We start from the raw sequence: 18,025 nt of genomic DNA on the forward strand, positions 1-18,025 counted from the left end.
CTAAACCATAGATCTATGTTCCTAGGGCATGCTTATCACGTAAAGTTGCAAACTTCACGTGCATGCATGGCCCTACAAGCTCCAAAAGGCAAATCCAAGATCTTTATGAGGTCATACACTCAATGGGGACCTCAATCACTTCAACCACAGAAACTTTATACTTCTAATATGTCCATAAGGTCTAGATCTGAAGTCGTTTTGGATCATAGAGCACAAATACATGGAGTTTGGTGTTTAGGGCTTGAAATCCATCAATTAGGGACAAAAAGGGAATCTAATGAACTAGTGATCAAGGTAGGGACTTTTCTACCTGAATGGAAGCCTCTTGCAGGGTAGATGTCGGATCTACTTCTCCTCCTTGCACTCTTCCACCTCATTCTTCTTCTCTTGAGCTTCAAACTTCCTTCACAAGGCCAAAATCACTCACAAGGACAAAAAGGGGCTAGGGTTTCGCTCTACAACTCTTCTGGAAGTGTTAGGGACAAGGGAGGCTGAGTTAGAGTGCTTAAATAGGGTGCAAACACCTGGGTTAGGGTTTTTGCCCAAACAGGGCCTACTCGCCGAGTCTGGGAACCGACTCACCGAGTCCGAGGCTCAGACCCGCGTCTCATCCCGCTCCTACTCGGCGCGTTGGTCCTTCAACTCGCCGATTCCAAGGCAAAATGCATTAATTTAAGAATTATTAATTACAAGGAATACGTACTAGGTACCAGGTGCTACAAATTTCCCCCACTTTTTTTAGACTTCGTCCTCGAAGTTTGCTGCTCGATCCTGAAACAGCTCGGGGTAGTGCTCCATCATCTCTTCCACCGACTCCCAAGTACACTCTGATCCATTCCAGTGCTGCCATTGCACCTTTACGAGTTCCACCCTCTTGTTCCTCACATCCTTCGACTTCCTGTCGAGGATTGCCACAGGCCACTCGATGTAATTCAGGCTGTCATCGACATGAATATCCTCCAAAGGCACCACCATCGAGTCGTCCACCAAACACTTCCGCAACTGAGAGACATGGAAAGTGTTATGGATCTAGCTGAGTTCGGCTGGCAGATCCAACTTATATGCCACCTTGCCCACCCGGGCTACAACCCTCAATGGCCCGATGTACCTTGGGCCCAACTTGCCTTGTTTTTTGAATCGGATGACGCCTTTCCATGGCGACACCTTCAGAAGAACCATATCCCCAACTTGGAATTCCAAGTCTGAACGACGCTTGTCGGCATAACTTTTCTGCCGACTCTGTGCAGTCTGAAGCCTGCTCTGAACCTGCTGAATCTTCTCGGTCGTCTTGAGCACCACTTCGATGCTCCCCATTACCCTCTGGCCAACCTCACCCCAACATATCGGGGTCCGACTCCTCCTCCCCTACAATATTTCGAAGGAAGGTCGATCAATACTTGTGTTGTAGTTGTTGTTGTATGAGAACCCAGCTAGAGGAAGATAGGTATCCCAACTACCACCGAAGTCTAGCACGCATGCCCGTAACATATCCTCAAGAGTCTGTATGGTCCGATCACTCTGACCATCTGTACGCGGGTGAAAGGCGGGGCTAAAATGCAAACGAGTGCCCAACTCGTCATGAAATTTCTTCCAAAACCTGGAAGTAAAATGCACATCCCTATGTGAAATCACGGATAATGGCACCCCGTGCCACGCCAATATCTCCCTGATATAGATGTCGGCTAACTTTTCAGCCGATATGCTCTCCTGAATTGGAATAAAATGGACACTCTTGGTCAATCGATCCACGATGAACCATATCGAATCCACTCCTCGCGCAGTCCTGGGAAGCTTTGTGATAAAATCCATCGTAATATCTTCCCATTTCCACAACAGGATGTCCAATGGTTTCATCTTGCCATGCGGTCTCTGATGCTCGACCTTGACCTTCCTGCAGGTCAAACACCGCTCAACGTACCAAGCCACATCCTGCTTCATGCAGGGCCACCAATAGTCTAGACGAAGATCCCTATACATCTTCGGCACCCCGGGATGAATAGAGAACCGGGATTTGTGCTCCTCCTCCATCAAAACCTGACACACGCCTCCATGATAAGGGACCCACACCCTACGGTAAAGAGTCAATAACCCTCGGCTATCATAGTCGAAGGAGGAAGCATGTCCTACAATCCGCTCACTCTTCCGATTTTCCTCCTTCATAGCCTCCTGCTGAGCCTCCCGAATCCGCTCCAACAGCGGAGTCACTACTGTCATCTGTAGGCAGATATCTCGGATCGGTGCTGTCTTACGGCTAAGCACATCGGCCACCACATTGGCCTTCCCTGGGTGATAAAGGATCTCGCAATCGTAATCCTTTACCATGTCCAACCATCGACGCTGCCTCAAGTTTAGATGCGGCTGATCCATGAAGTACCTCAAACTCTTATGGTCCGTGTAAATGGTACAGCGACCCCATAGAGGTAATGACGCCAAATCTTGAGGGCGAACACAACAACCCCCAACTCCAAGTCATGCCTCGGGTAATTCGCCTCGTGAGGCTTCAGCTGCCTCGATGCATAGGCGATGAGATGACCTCTCTACATCAATACCGCGCCCAAACCTGAGATGGACGCATCGCAGTACACAAAAAAATCCTCTATGCCCTCTGGCAGGGCTAAGATTGGCGCCTTGCATAATCTCTGTCTTAGTGTCTCAAACTCTGCCTACTGCTCAGGCCCCCAACGAAAGACCACGACCTTCCTTGTTAGCCTGGTCAATGATACGACTATCTTGGAGAAATCCTGGATGAATATCCGATAATAGCCCACTAAACCCAGGAAACTCTGAATCTCAGATGGAGACTTCAGAACCTCCCATCTCATCACGGCCTCCACCTTGGTCGGGTCTACTGAAATCCCATTATGGTTGACAAGGTGCCCAAGAAACTGCACCTCACGCATTCAGAACTCACACTTGGAAAACTTAGCATATAAGCTCTCTCTCCTCAGGGTCTCCAACACCTCTCGGAGATGCCCCTCGTGCTCCTCCTGCGTCTTGGAATAAACTAAGATGTCATCAATGAAAACTATCACAGACCGGTCCAGCATCGGTCTACACACGCGGTTCATGAGGTCCATGAACGCGGCAGGAACATTGGTGAGCCCAAATGGCATCACCACGAACTCATAATGGCCATAGCGCATCCAAAACGCGGTCTTCTGCACATCCTCCTCTCTGACCCTCATCTGATGATAACCTGAACGTAAATCGATCTTGGAGAACCAAGATGCTCCCTAAAACTGGTCAAAGAGATCATCAATCCTCGGGAGTGGGTAATGGTTCTTCACTGTTACCTTGTTCAGCTCCCGATAGTCTATACACATCCGATGCGACCCATCCTTCTTCTTCACAAATAGAAACGGGGCTCCCCAGGGTGAACTGCTCGGCCTGATAAATCCCTTGTCTAGCAGCTACTGTAGCTGCATAGACAACTCCTGCATCTCGGGAGGAGCCAACCGATAGGGTGCCTTGGCTATTGGAGCCGCACCAGGGACTAGGTCGATCCTGAACTCCACCTGGCACTCCGGTGGTATCCCAGGCAGTTCCTCAGGGAATACGTTGAAGAACTCTCGTACTACGAGCACCTCGCCCACCGTCGCTCTACCCGCCTCCCGGGTATCCATAACATATGCGACATAACCTGCGCAACCCTACTGGAGGTAACGCCTAGCTATCGCTGCTGAACATAGGGATGGTCCTCGCTGTGGCTTCTCGCCCTGAACCACCAGCTCTCCCCCACTTGGGGTCCTGATCCGCACCAACTGATGCGCGCAGTCGATCACTGCCCCATTGGAGCTTAACCAATCCATACCGATAATAACCTTGTTCCCCTGCAAAGGTATGGGAACCAGATCCACCAGGTAACGCTCCTCAAACAATCTCAATACACAATCCCGAAAAACTTATGATGCTCGCACCGATCGATCGTCGGCAATCTCCACCTCCAAAGGGCAATCCAACCTGCCCGAAGACTCAGGAAACTTCTTGCTAAGCGGAAGAGAAACAAATGATCGAGTAGCCCCCGAATTGAACAACACTTGAACTAGGATACCGTTCACATGGAATGATCCTAAGCAGAGCACATACATATAACATATCAACGTTACAACAGCATAACATAAAAGCATAAATAAAGAATCATACTCGTCACCACATCGGGTGCGATGCGTGCCTCCTCGGTAGTCAACTGGAATGTCTGACTCCTCACCACTAGAGCCTCTGCCTTACCCTGCCGCCCATCAGTGATCTGCATAGTCGCTGGGGCTGGCGCCTTCATTGGCGCTGATGCTGCTGTCAACTGGGGACAATTGTCCTTCTTGTGGCCCCTCTAGTTGCAGTGGAAGCGTAACAACTCAGACGTCTAAATAACCGGTGCAGGGGCAGTACAATCCCTGCTGAAATGCCCCGTCTTGCTACACTTGTAGCAGCCCGACGATCCCAGTCTACATGTCCCCTCATGTGGCCTGTCGCATTTCCTGCAGCGGCCCGGTCCTGACTGGCCTTTCGGTCTATCATCCGATCCCTTAGAATTCTTCCCCGAAGCCCCTGTAACCTGTCCCTCCTCTTCCTTCCTCTTCCGAATATGCTCCAAATGAATCTCCCTTTCCCTAGCCCTAACAATCATGGAATCCAGGGTAGGGCAAGCTGAAAAACTAACATGCTCCCGGATGTCAGCTCGTAGCATGTCATGGTAGCGGGTCCGCCTCATATCCTCATCACCTGCATACTGGGGCACTAACAATGCCCTCTCCCGGAACTTGGTGGTGATCTCCGCCACAGTCTCTGTCGTCTGCCTCATGTCTAAAAACTCTCTAGCCAGCTGTTGAGGCTCGATAGCTGGCGCAAACTCTGCCCTGAATCTGGTCACAAAGTCCAACCAAGTCATAGCCTCGATAGCCGAGGCTCCCAATGCGTCACCGAGGGACTCCCACCAATCTCTAGCTCGGTCTCGTAAACACCCCACTGCAAACCTCACCTTCGACCCCTCGGGGCAGAAGCTAGTCAACTGTGCAGACTCGATGTCTGCAATCCACTGCCTGGCAGCTATAGGGTCCTTCGCCCCGTGAAAATCTGGCGCACCACTGCCCCTGAAGTCCTTAAAGGATAGTGTGCGAGATCCCGATGGGCCAGATGCCATGTCGCTCCTGAATGCCCTAAGGCAATCCTCCATCAACTAAACTATCCCTTCCTTGATCGAACCGAAGATAATGGGATTCGACTCAAGGATGCCCCTTGTGATATCTGACACGATGAACTCACGTAGCCTCTCATCCCCTAGCTCGGAACCTGATCCCAAACCTAATCCCTCTCCTGAACTGCCAACTATTTGCCTCGATCATAACCATTCTACAATATATAAACGACTGTTAGCGATATTGATACCTCTTGAGGAATCACATCCACTACAAGTTCCCTGGTCTTATCTCGGCCTTCCTCGGTTCAGGTACAGATCCTATGCTTTCAGTAGTACGGGCCCATACTACCTTCCACATCTATCCATACCTTCTTCAAGGACTGCCTTGACTCCACTAGATCCCTTTTTACAACTGCTGATCACTGCTATCTTTATCATAGGCTTTCCCCAGGAAAATCTCTGACTCCACTTAAACCAATCCTCAGCTGCTGAAGGCCTCCTTGTAATGCCAATTAGCCATCACCTGAATACCATCACATGTGACAAGTCCTGGATAATCCTTCGAGTAAAAGACTCGTCCATACAATAGTTAGACTCAAACAAGAGCTGCGCAGCAGGGCCAAATCCAACACTCTAAGATTATCCAACCCTGATCCTATGTGATGTGACGTATTCACCTAATGGCTAACTCCCATCACTTTGAGTCCCACAAAGCACAAAGCAAGCAACATTCGGATACACGAACTACTCAAGAAAATCTATTCTCATAACGAGAAATTGCACTAGCATACAATTCTAAACTCATACTATCAGGCATAACCTAAACAGGCTATCATACTGCTGTCTACTCAATTTTTAGCATGTAATTCTCATAAGACTGGAACACATAAAGTAGGCACGTAAGGCATCCTCCTAGATCCTTAGTCCTATTCTAGCATGATGTTCTATTGAAACTGATAAACATATTATAACATTGTATGGGTACTTTGGGGAATACTTACTTGAGCTCGGCCGGTCGCGCACATCACACACTTCGTTCTTTCTTAAAAATCTTTACTTAATCTTTTAGAAAACTTTTTCTTTTTCGAAATCCTTTAATCCCTCGGTTTGAGTTCAGACACTCCCGAAGGTGTGTCCGAATCCCTCAAACCAGGGCTCTGATACCAACTTGTAACGACCCAATTTTCACGCCCAAAATTTTCATTTAAAATAAGTGGTTTGCAAAATATTTGTAGTAAAACATCATCCGATCATATCATTTCATAAAACATATCTCGTGTCTGAAAACCCAAAACATGAAAATAACAATTATGTCAGAGTACAATCCCAGAACATCTCATAATGCTAAAATCCAATGTGTGTGTATGATGTACCGCTACCGCGCCAGCTCCTTCCCCTTCGTTGAAGAGGTACCTGAAACCAAAACTGAAAACTGTAAGCACGAAGCTTAGTGAGTCCCCCCCCCCCATCATACCACATACCATACAATCATATCACATACATACTGCCAGGCATTTCTGGGGTGCTCGACCTACCCGGTACGGCCATTCTGGGGTGCCGACCTACCCATGCAGTCATTCTGGGGTGCCGTCCTTCCCGTGTCAAGCCCTTCTGGGGTGCTGAATACCCTTCGGTCCTAACAACCGAACTCGGGGACTGGTCCCCTTCTACTACGTCTGTCACATATAACATAACAAGCCAGCATGCAAACATATCATCACGCACTGTCAGACGTACCTGGGGTATTTGACTACCCTTCGGTCCTAACAACCGAACTCTACTACTATCACATACAACATATCATGCTAGCATATAACATATCAGGTAGTAGAAAACCTAGATGATATCACAAAGACAATCATCTATCATACGTCTCCTACTGGTGGGCTGACATTGTGGCCTTAGACCCACCGCTACTGGAAGGTAACTCGCCTCAAAAAGTAGTTGCTGAAAGTCTGCTTGCTAAGCGCCTAACTGCTGAATCGGTAATCCTCCGACTATAATTCATAAACATAGATTAGCCACTCATACACACCCTTAGGTCAGATGATTGACCCCCTGGTCCAAGGTCAAATCCTTGGTCAAAGTCAACATCCAATTGACTAGACTCGTCGAGTCATGGCACCGAATCGCCGAGTCCTTCTCCCACTAACCCGGTCCTACTCTACAAGTCCCTCTTCCCACTCACTGATTCACCCTTAACTCACTACTTGGGACGATAGAACCGGCTCGCGATCCGACTCGCCGAGTCCAAGAACAAGTCACCGAGTCCATACAAGCAAATCTGCTACTCGCTTCCAAATCCTCACCAGAGCATCCTTTATGAGGATTTGGGTTTCTGGGACTATTGCTACACATTAAATTGCTAATTCCGTGTGCAGATACGAAGGGTTGGACCTTCAACACCTAAACCCCTCTTACTCAGTAACAGTTCAGATGACTCGCCGAGTTTGAAGAACAACTCGTCAAGTACCAGGCAATCTTCATAGGACTCGCCGAGCTGTTCATCCAACTCGCCGAGTCTAAGGTCGTCTTCATAGAACTTGCCGAGTTCCACTTTGGGACTCGTCGAGTCCCTTCGATCCATTTCCCATATAGACCAAATCTGAGACATGCAACACTTCCAAACCATGGATCTATGTTCCTAGGGTATGCTTATCACGTAAAGTTGCAAACTTTACGTGCATGCATGGTTCTACAAGCTCCAAAAGGCAAATCCAAGCTCTTTATGAGGTCATACACTCAATGGGGACCTCAATCACTTCAACCACCAAAACTTTATACTTCTAATACATCCATAAGGTCTAGATCAGAAGTCCTTTCGGATCATAGAGCACAAATACATGGAGTTTGGTGTTTTAGGGCTTGAAATCCATCAATTAGGGACAAAAAGGGAATCTAATGAACTAGTGATCAAGGGAGGGACTTTTCTACTTGAATGGAAGCCTCTTGCAGGGTAGATGTCGGATCTACTTCTCCTCCTTGCACTCTTCCACCTCCTTCTTCTTCTCTTGAGCTTCAAACTTCCTTCACAAGGCCAAAATCACTCACAAGGACAAAAAGGGGCTAGGGTTTCGCTCTACAACTCTTCTGGAAGTGTTAGGGACAAGGGAGGCTGAGTTAGATGACTCGTCGAGTCTAAGGCCATCTTCATAGAACTTGCCGAGTTCCACTTTGGGACTCGCCGAGTCCCCTCGACCCATTTCCCATATAGACCAAATCTGAGACATGCAACGCTTCCAAACCATAGATCTATGTTCCTAGGGCATGCTTATCACGTAAAGTTGCAAACTTTACGTGCATGCATGGCCCTACAAGCTCCAAAAGGCAAATCCAAGCTCTTTATGAGGTCATACACTCAATGGGGACCTCAATCACTTCAACCACATAAACTTTATACTTCTAATATGTCCATAAGGTCTAGATCTGAAGTCGTTTCAGATCATAGAGCACAAATACATGGAGTTTGGTGTTTAGGGCTTGAAATCCATCAATTAGGGACAAAAAGGGAATCTAATGAACTAGTGATCAAGGTAGGGACTTTTCTACCTGAATGGAAGCCTCTTGCAGGGTAGATGTCGGATCTACTTCTCCTCCTTGCACTCTTCCACCTCCTTCTTCTTCTCTTGAGCTTCAAACTTCCTTCACAAGGCCAAAATCACTCACAAGGACAAAAAGGAGCTAGGGTTTCACTCTACAACTCTTCTGGAAGTGTTAGGGACAAGGGAGGCTGAGTTAGAGTGCTTAAATAGGGTGCAAACACCCGGGTTAGGGTTTTTGCCCAAACAGAGCCTACTCGCCGAGTCCGAGGCTCAGACCCCATGTCTCATCCCGCTCCTACTCAGCGAGTTGGTCCTTCAACTCGCCGAGTCCAAGGCAAAATGCAATAATTTAAGAATTATTAATTACAAGGAATACGTACCAGAAACCAGGTGTTACATTACAACTGGTGAACACGTAGTTTAAAACATATGGTAAACGCGTAGTTCAAAAATACTTAATGAACACCTAGTGAACACTTAGTTCAAAAATACCTAATGAAAACATAGTTCAAAAAATACATGATGAACACATAGTTCAAAAACACCTACATTTTACGAGTCTGTTAACTATGACATCCCCAAATTTCTCGCCCAGAAAAGACCGATTTTGTTTATGCTTTTTAAAATAAAATCAGAGTAACCTTTCAAAAGGTGTTGCGGAATTTGTCCCCAAGAGAAAATATGATAAAGATTTATCAAATCACTTTCAAGGAAATGCATTTCATTTTATTAAAACCTTGAGATGTCATGTTCGATACAAACCAAAAGCATAAATAGTACAATATAGGCCTTACAACAGATATTTACATCTACTGGCCTATAATCCAAAATCTCTCGTCAAGTCATCCAACTATGCTCTTGCTACTACCTGTAATACAAGAAGCTGAGTGAGGCAGGCTTGAGAGTCTGGTGAGCATATAGGGTTTTCAACCCACAAATAATAAATTTATTAATTTCATCAACCACAATAAATTTATTTACTATGTTTAAACATCAAACAATCAACCTAATTTCCAACCCTCATTATCTTCTTTATTCTTAAGGATCCACCCTAAGAAATCAGCTACTCCTCATTCATTCATTTCCTAAGGATTAACATAAGAAATAAGCACGAAGTACATCTTTGACTATGGCGCAGCTGCCAATGTTATTTATTAGGGGCAACTGCCAACAACATCAATTATTCTCTAATTGGCATAGTTGTCATATTATTTATTAGGCGCAGCTGCCAACAACATCATTTATTCTCTAATTGGTACAATTGCCAATATTATTTATTAGGCGCAACTGCCAACAACGTCATTTATTCCCTAATTGGCACAACTGCCAATGTTGTTTATTAGACGCAACTGCCAATGTTATTTATTAGGCGCAGATGCCAACAACATCTATATCGTCTTTCATCTGAAACGTCCCAAAAATACCACCCAATTTTTTTTTTTTTTTTGAAAATTTTACTAAACCGTAATATCAAATATCAAAAGATAATAACCATGACTCGTGTATCTCAAAATGTCATAATAAATTTATCAAATCGAACTAGTGTCAAAAACATATCAGAATATCAGAGTCTATCTCCCAGGCTAAATTGTGGTGTGTGCCATCAACCTGAGCCCTTCCCTTTGCTAGTTGAAGTACCTGAAACCAAAAACTGAAACTATAACAATGAAGCTTAGCGAGCTCCCCCAAACTACCACATACCATACAATAATACATAAGCAACTACTAGGCCTTGCCCACAGCATCGGAACGAAGTCCAAAAACTGTATCGGACCGAAGTTCGGAACTAACCAAGGCCTTGCCCTCTGCATCGGACTGAAGTCCAGAAACTGCATCGGACTGAAGTCCAGAACTAACCAGGGCCTTGCCCTCTGTATTAGACTGAGTTCCGCAACTGACTAAACATAGCATAGCATAATCATAACTACTAGCATAAACACATATACTGCATACTGCATCGGACCGAAGTCCGTAACACATAACACAAAGACATGCTTGAATCACAAAGACATCAAGAACACTGAGCTACTGCTATCTAAACGGGCCGGCATTGTGGCCGTAGACCCGTTCCTACTGGAAGGAAAACTCACCTCGTAACGCTGGCTGCTGAGATGCTAAGTCTGAAACTGTCTGACTGCTGCTCCGAAACCCCCCGGCTACAAATCCCATAAACGCTAAATCAAATACTGATAACTAATCTCAGGGTAAAAATACTATTTTACCCCTGGTCAAAGTTAACTTTCAGTTGATCAGACTCACCGAGTCCCTATCATCCTTTCTAATCATCTATCCGCTTCTAATCGTCGAGTTTGGCAAAGACTCGACGAGTTCTTCTTCGATACTAACATCGAGTCTAACTTCATCCGACTCGCCGAGTTGTATTAACAACTCGTCGAGTTCTCCTTCATCATATGAACACGTCCAGTATGTGAATCGTAGAGTTGTATGAACAACTCGTCGAGTCTATTCTTGAGGCAAACAAATTGCCTTGGAATCGTCGAGTCATGGCATAGACCCGCCGAGTCCCTCCATCTCTAATTCTGCTTCCTAAATCACCAAGTCTAATCTTCATTCACTTGTCCAACTCCTAACACTAAAAGGGGGAAATAATCTGGGGATTACGAACCGACTCGTCGAGTCCTAAGGACGACTCATCGAGTCTCATGCATGCTATTACTATACAATCGATTCTAATCAATTTCAGAGCATCCAATTCATAGATATGGGTTTCTAGGGCTGGTTTTACACGTAAAGTTTCCAACTTTACGTGCATACAGTAGAGAATGGGGCAAAAACACCCAAAATCATCCAACAATAAGCAGTTAGGTTTGGAACAAGGCTATATTTGCATAAAGGTAGCTACATTGAGCTCTTAGAGCTTAATAACATCCAGATCTATGGTTTCCATCCTAAGGGGAGTTCAATTCTCGAGTTTGAATCATATAAAGTTTCAAGAGAAACATAATCAAGCATAAAAGAGGGTTTAATGGAAGAATAAGCAAGGTGATAACTTTATTACCAGAATATGTAGCAAATGAAAGCTAGATTATGGATCTCCTTTCTCTTCTATTGGTCTTCTTTCCTTCCTTCTCTTCTACAACTTCTAAGCTAGCATAAAACACTCAAGCTCAACAATGGGGACTAGGGTTTACAGAGAAATTCTCTAGAGGTGTTGGAGGCTGGGATGGGAGGCTATAATGACGTTTAAATAGTTGACCACTAAAAACGCGTGCAAATCCCATCTCTACTCGACGAGTCGGGCTACTTATTCGTCGAGTACCTCTTAAGAAAGGAAAATACTATATTTAAATTACATACCAGAAATGGGGTGTTACATCATCCCTCATTCTTTATCTTCCCATGTTTTACCCAACATATTTGTAAATATAAAATACATATACAGTTTAAAATATGTATAAAACATTCTTTCATCTACCTATGTTTTACCCAACATATTTGTAGATATAAATTACATATACAGTTTAAAACCTGTATAAAACATTCATTCAACATCCATCTCAAATACACATTCATTCAACATCCAGAAATGGGGCGGTACATCATCCCTCATTCTTTATCTTCCCATGTTTTACCCAACATATTTGTAAATATAAAATACATATACAGTTTAAAATATGTATAAAACATTCTTTCATCTACCTATGTTTTACCCAACATATTTGTAGATATAAATTACATACACAGTTTAAAACCTGTATAAAACATTCATTCAACATCCATCTCAAATAAACAAACAACATATATACACATAACACGTATTTTATATAAAATACTTCATATTTATGTGTAAGATGAAAGTGACTATACACTCACTTGATAAAACGACGGTTGGACAACACTTCGTCCCTAAAAACAATATTGTTCGATGAAACCGAGATGTTTTCTCAAAAACCGGGCTCCACACGGGCAGAGTTTCGGCTCGATAACTCTTTTTCTCGGGATCCTCGGGGTTCTGGAACTTGCTTCGGGTGCTAGGACGATACACAAGGCTTCGGGGGATATTTCTTGCAATTTAGCAGAGAGTATAAGGGTGAGAGATGTAAAGAAAGTAAACAAAAATTGGGCAACCTTGAGTTCTATTTATAGTGGCTGGACATTTGAATTACAATTGGCGTAACTTTAGAGTACACTAGGCGTACTCCTTCTTCAGCCAGTACGTTGGGCGTACATCGTGTACGTTGGGCGTACAAAGAGATAAGCCCGGATGCGTCAAGGGTACGATACGTGTCCATCATGCGAGAGAGTAGGGCTACGTGGCCAATCTCAGACCGTTGAACACTCACACGAGTATGCTGGGCGTACTCCTCTGGACCAACCTCGAAGTTTGTGCCCAAAACTTCAAAAACCCATAACTTTCACATACGAGCTCCGTTTTTTACGTTCTTTATATCCATGCGTAGGTGAAATTATGATCTACAACTTTCGTTTAGACTCCATCGACAAATTTTAACTTTATTATTAAAGTTATATTTTTAACAGGCTGGGATAGGAAAAATCCGTTAAAAATTCGTAATTTCTTCATCCGACGTCCGTTTTCGTCTGACTTTTTACCGTTGAACTACTATCAACAAGATATTCAACTCTCGTTTAGGTTGTTTCGGTTAAAAATCACCCGATCTAAAATTCGAGTTTCAGACTGCATAGTACTATGTCAAATCTTAGAAAATTCATAACTTCTTCATACGAAGTTAGATTTGAACATTCTTTTTATGCACGCTCTCGGTTTAATGAATGCTACGACTTTCGTTTAGATCACTAATGCTAAAAAGCACTTTATCGTAAATTCTCTTTTTACGTTATAACTTCTTCGTTATAACTCGGATTTCGGTATTTTTTATATCTCCGGAATCCTTATTTCAACCACCACAACTTGGTTAAGATTATTCATTCTAAATAATCTTCTTTTAAAAAGTCATTTTTGGCGCTTATCTTCTCTAAATTGACTAGCCTAGATCTATGGACGTTACATTAACATTCCACTGGACTGTCTAGAAAAGTCTGTGGTCGTCATCTATATTACGCTAGATAACCAGAACATCGTCAACAACGAGTCCTCTCATCATTTTGTTTCATCACACATGAACTATTTCATCTACTCATGTTATACCTAACATATTTGTAGATAAAAATACATATACAGTTTAAAACATGTATAAACATTCATTCAACATCCATCTTAAATAAACAAACAACATATATACACATAACACGTATTTTATATAAAATACATCAAATCTATTGTAAGATGAAAGTGACTATACACTTACTTGATTTGACGACGACTGGACAACACTTCGTCCCTTAAAACAATCTTTTTCAATGAAACCGGGAGGTTTCCTCAAAAACGGGCTTTACGCGGACAAAGTTTCAACTCGAAAAGCTCTTTTTCTTGGAGACTTCAGGCTCTTCGAGGCTTTCTTATGATGCTAGGAAGGTATTCTAGGCTTGGGGGTATTTATTGCTGCTTAAAAGAAAGTAGAGGGTGGAAAGGTATAAAATTTGTAAACAAAAATCGGATGGTCTCGCCTTCTATTTATAGTGGCCGAAGCCTGGCATTACGCAGGGCGTAATTTCTAGGTACACGGAGCGTACTGCCTTGCAAGTCACTACGTTGGGCGTTCACCGAATACGCTGGGTGTAGGAAAGAATCACTTCGGACGCGTCAAAGCTACGAACACGTGTGCACCATGCGAAGGAGTAGGCGACGTGGCCAATCTCAGGCCGTGAACACGAGTATGTTGGGTGTACTCCTGTACGCTAAGCATACTCCCCCGATTTTTATTTTTCAAGCTTCAAAAATTCATAACTTTCGCATACGAGCTTATTTTTCAACGCCCTTTATATCCATGTGTAGGTAAGACCATGATCTACAACTTTTGTTTAGACTCCGTCCGCTAGTTTTGACTTTATTTTTAAAGTTATATTTTTAACAGGCCGGGACAGGAAAAATTCGTTAAAAATCCATAACTTCTTCATACGACGTCTGCTTTTGTCCGTCTTTTTACTGTTAAACTACTATCGACAAGATCTTCGATTCTTGTTTAGGTTGTGTTAGCTAAAAATCGTTCGATCTATAATTCGAGTTCCGGGCTGCATACTGTTATGCTAAATCTTAGAAAATTCATTACTTCCTCATACGAAGTTGGATTTGGATATTCTTTTTATGCACGCTCTCAGTTTAACGTGTACTATGACTTTGATTTAGATCATTAAGGCTAAAAATCAATTTATCGTAAACTCACTTTTTACGTCACACAGCGTCGTGCTGGTTATGTCACGAAACTTCGACATGTCATAACTTCTTCGTTATAACTCAGATTTCGATATTATTTATATCATGAGAATCCTTGTTTCAACCCCTACAACTTTCTTCATAGATATCGGGTTTATCTAATATTTATTTTCGATGCTTATTTTTATCCTTAATTTATTAAATCATAATAATTAAGTATAAAGCACACAACACTCAAATATTACATCTTTATTACTTCAAAACAAGTTACAAAGGTTGACCTAGACTATTACATCATCATTAATGTCTAGTTTAGAAACACGGGCGTTACAGATACTATCCGACCTTACAGTTGAGGTTTGATCTTTGACTTTGTTGATATTTGATCTTTGACTTTGATCGGACTGGATTCGGTTTTGGATTCATTAGCCACGACGTGGCCAAGGGATGGCCACAACGTAGAGATCAATTGTTGTTCACTTTGACTTGGACTGTTGACTTTTAAGGTTGATTTTTGACTTTTGATCAAAGTGGTAGTTTTTAGAAGATAGACTGAGAGTTTACCTTGTATGGTTTGTTAGGAGGTGGTTAGCATAAATCTTCAGCTGTGTGAGCAGTTAGCTGTGGATTTCGTCTACGAAGTGAGTCTTCTCACCATACTATAGGAAACTAGGTTTCATTTTGTGCATGTTGTCTTTATGATTCTTGCTGGTGTGTTTGTATATTATGTGATTGTGGGTTGATTCGGACCCAATGTTGATACAGACCCGATGGAGTCACCCTTACAAAAACTATTTATATGCCACACGCTTTTTTTTATATCGTTTTATCCACTTGCCAATTATAATATATATCGCAAAATTGCAAATTTGGTGTTTTCTTTCTTTTGCATGAAACTCTATATATTATCAGTATTTGTCAAAATCAATGTTCTAAATAATGTAAGGCGTGGCTTGGCGGCAAGGTAAAAGTTAAGTCATGACAAGCCTTGGCGAGCCATGTCGTTTTTCAAGGCGTGACTATATTGTATACATTAAAAGATATAAATCGTATAATTATTGAATTTTATCAAATATATGAAGTTTTTAGAAGTGTTATATTAAATATCTAATAGAAAAAAGTTAACAAAAACTCATTTATTTTAAACCCGATAAAAAAAACAAAAGAAAAAAAAACAAAAAAACCCGCGCCTTGAAAAAAATTCGTGCCATAACGCGATAAGGCACGCCTTGACACGTTATTTGGGCGCCACGCCTCACAACCCGCCTTGGACGTTTTCGTAACGACTACCCCACGCCTCGCACCATGGCACGCCTTGAGACGCGCCATGACGTGCTTTTTAGAATCATGATCAAAATACACCTAAAACGGATTTCCATTACACTTTTCCAACCTTTTAAAATGTCAATTCACACACTATTACATCTAATTAATATTTTTTAATTTTCGTTCATTATAGTTTTGTTTATGACACTTTCATCCTTAATTAAATTAAATGTCATGTAGATCCTTTAAATAAATTTAAATATTAATTAGACGTTTAAAGTATTTTAATTTTTGGTCCTTCAAAAATAACTTATATTTTATGTAGTCATATTAATTTGTTGTATTTGTTTGGACATTTTTATAAATTGGTTTTTATACATTTATTTGTTTGGACATTTTTATAAATTGGTTTTTATACATTTATTTTTATATAATAATTTATTATTTTCTACAACTTGAAATTTTTAAAAATACAAACATACATACTTTTACCGTATAACTTTTACACATTTCGAAAAAATAATTCATCAATTTTTTTATAACTTGCAACTTGATAGAATAACACATCATTTCTTTTATAACTTTTACAAAATTTAAAAATAAATCATCACTTTTTTTAGAACTTGCAATATGAAGGAATAAAACATCACTTCATTTATAACTTTTACAAATTTTAAAAAATAATTCATCATTTTTTTTTACAAATGTCAAAAAATAATTCATTACATATCACTTTATCTATAGGTTTAACAAATTAAAAAAAAAACAATTCATCTCTATATAAAGGGAAGTGATTCGTACACAATAGTTTTTTGCCATACACAACAATTTATGCATTATAGAGTTGTACAGTACAAAATTTTAAAGCATTAATTGTTGTGTATGGAAAAAAATTGTTGTGTACAAATCATTTCCCCTATATAAATGTCAAATAATACACAACTATACTTACCATTACTCATCTCTTTATAATTCGCAATTACTACTCCTATGGAACTTCTATAACAAATTTCATCAATATAATGGCGAGTTTTCAACCAAATAAAGGAAATGAAGTTGTCAACAACTTGTCAGAATTTTCTGCAGAAAAGGTATTAGCATGTCTTTTATCTTCAGAACTAGATGATTATGCCTGATAGGCGGCTGGTTGAAGAGCCTATAGAAATCGTCAACCGTAAGACAAAGAAGTCACGTCGTAATATGATTGACTTAGTGCTAGTGAAATGGAAACACCCAACATCGTCAAATCTCAGCCGTGAAACAGAAAATGACATGAAGAGTCGTTATCCACATCTGTTTGCTGACGCATGATTCCGGGACGAAATCATCCTAAGGGGGGGGGGGGGGGGGGGGGAATTATAACGTCCGTCTTTCCAGCTACGCTTAGTAATCAAACATGTAACCTTTATGGTCAAGTCATGTAGTCATTCTGTGAGTGTATAAGACAAGATTATTAATATATTATGTGCTTATGTATTTTATATGATATTAAGATATATTATATAATAAAATAAATAAGATTTAAAATACACATAAAAAATAAAAGATCACTTAAGGAAAATAATCTCAACCTAGTTATAGTATTCATAATTAGGATCTCATACATATCTAGAATGCCTCAATCCGACTTAGAACGAAAAAGTTAGAAAGCGCCAAAGTCTCGCGATAAAACCGACACGACTACGGATAGCGTAAAATAAGTGAATATGGGATAGATTGCTTTTTAGCTTACGAATGTTAAATAAAATTCATAGATGTCGAATTTGTGCGTATAAGTATTGTCCTAATCTGACTTCACTAGAGGAAGTTATGATTTTTTTCTAAAATTTT

This window comes from Lactuca saligna, chromosome 4, assembly GCF_052625555.1.
Source record: "Lactuca saligna cultivar CGN05327 chromosome 4, ASM5262555v1, whole genome shotgun sequence".
In the NCBI taxonomy this organism is placed as follows: domain Eukaryota; kingdom Viridiplantae; phylum Streptophyta; class Magnoliopsida; order Asterales; family Asteraceae; genus Lactuca; species Lactuca saligna.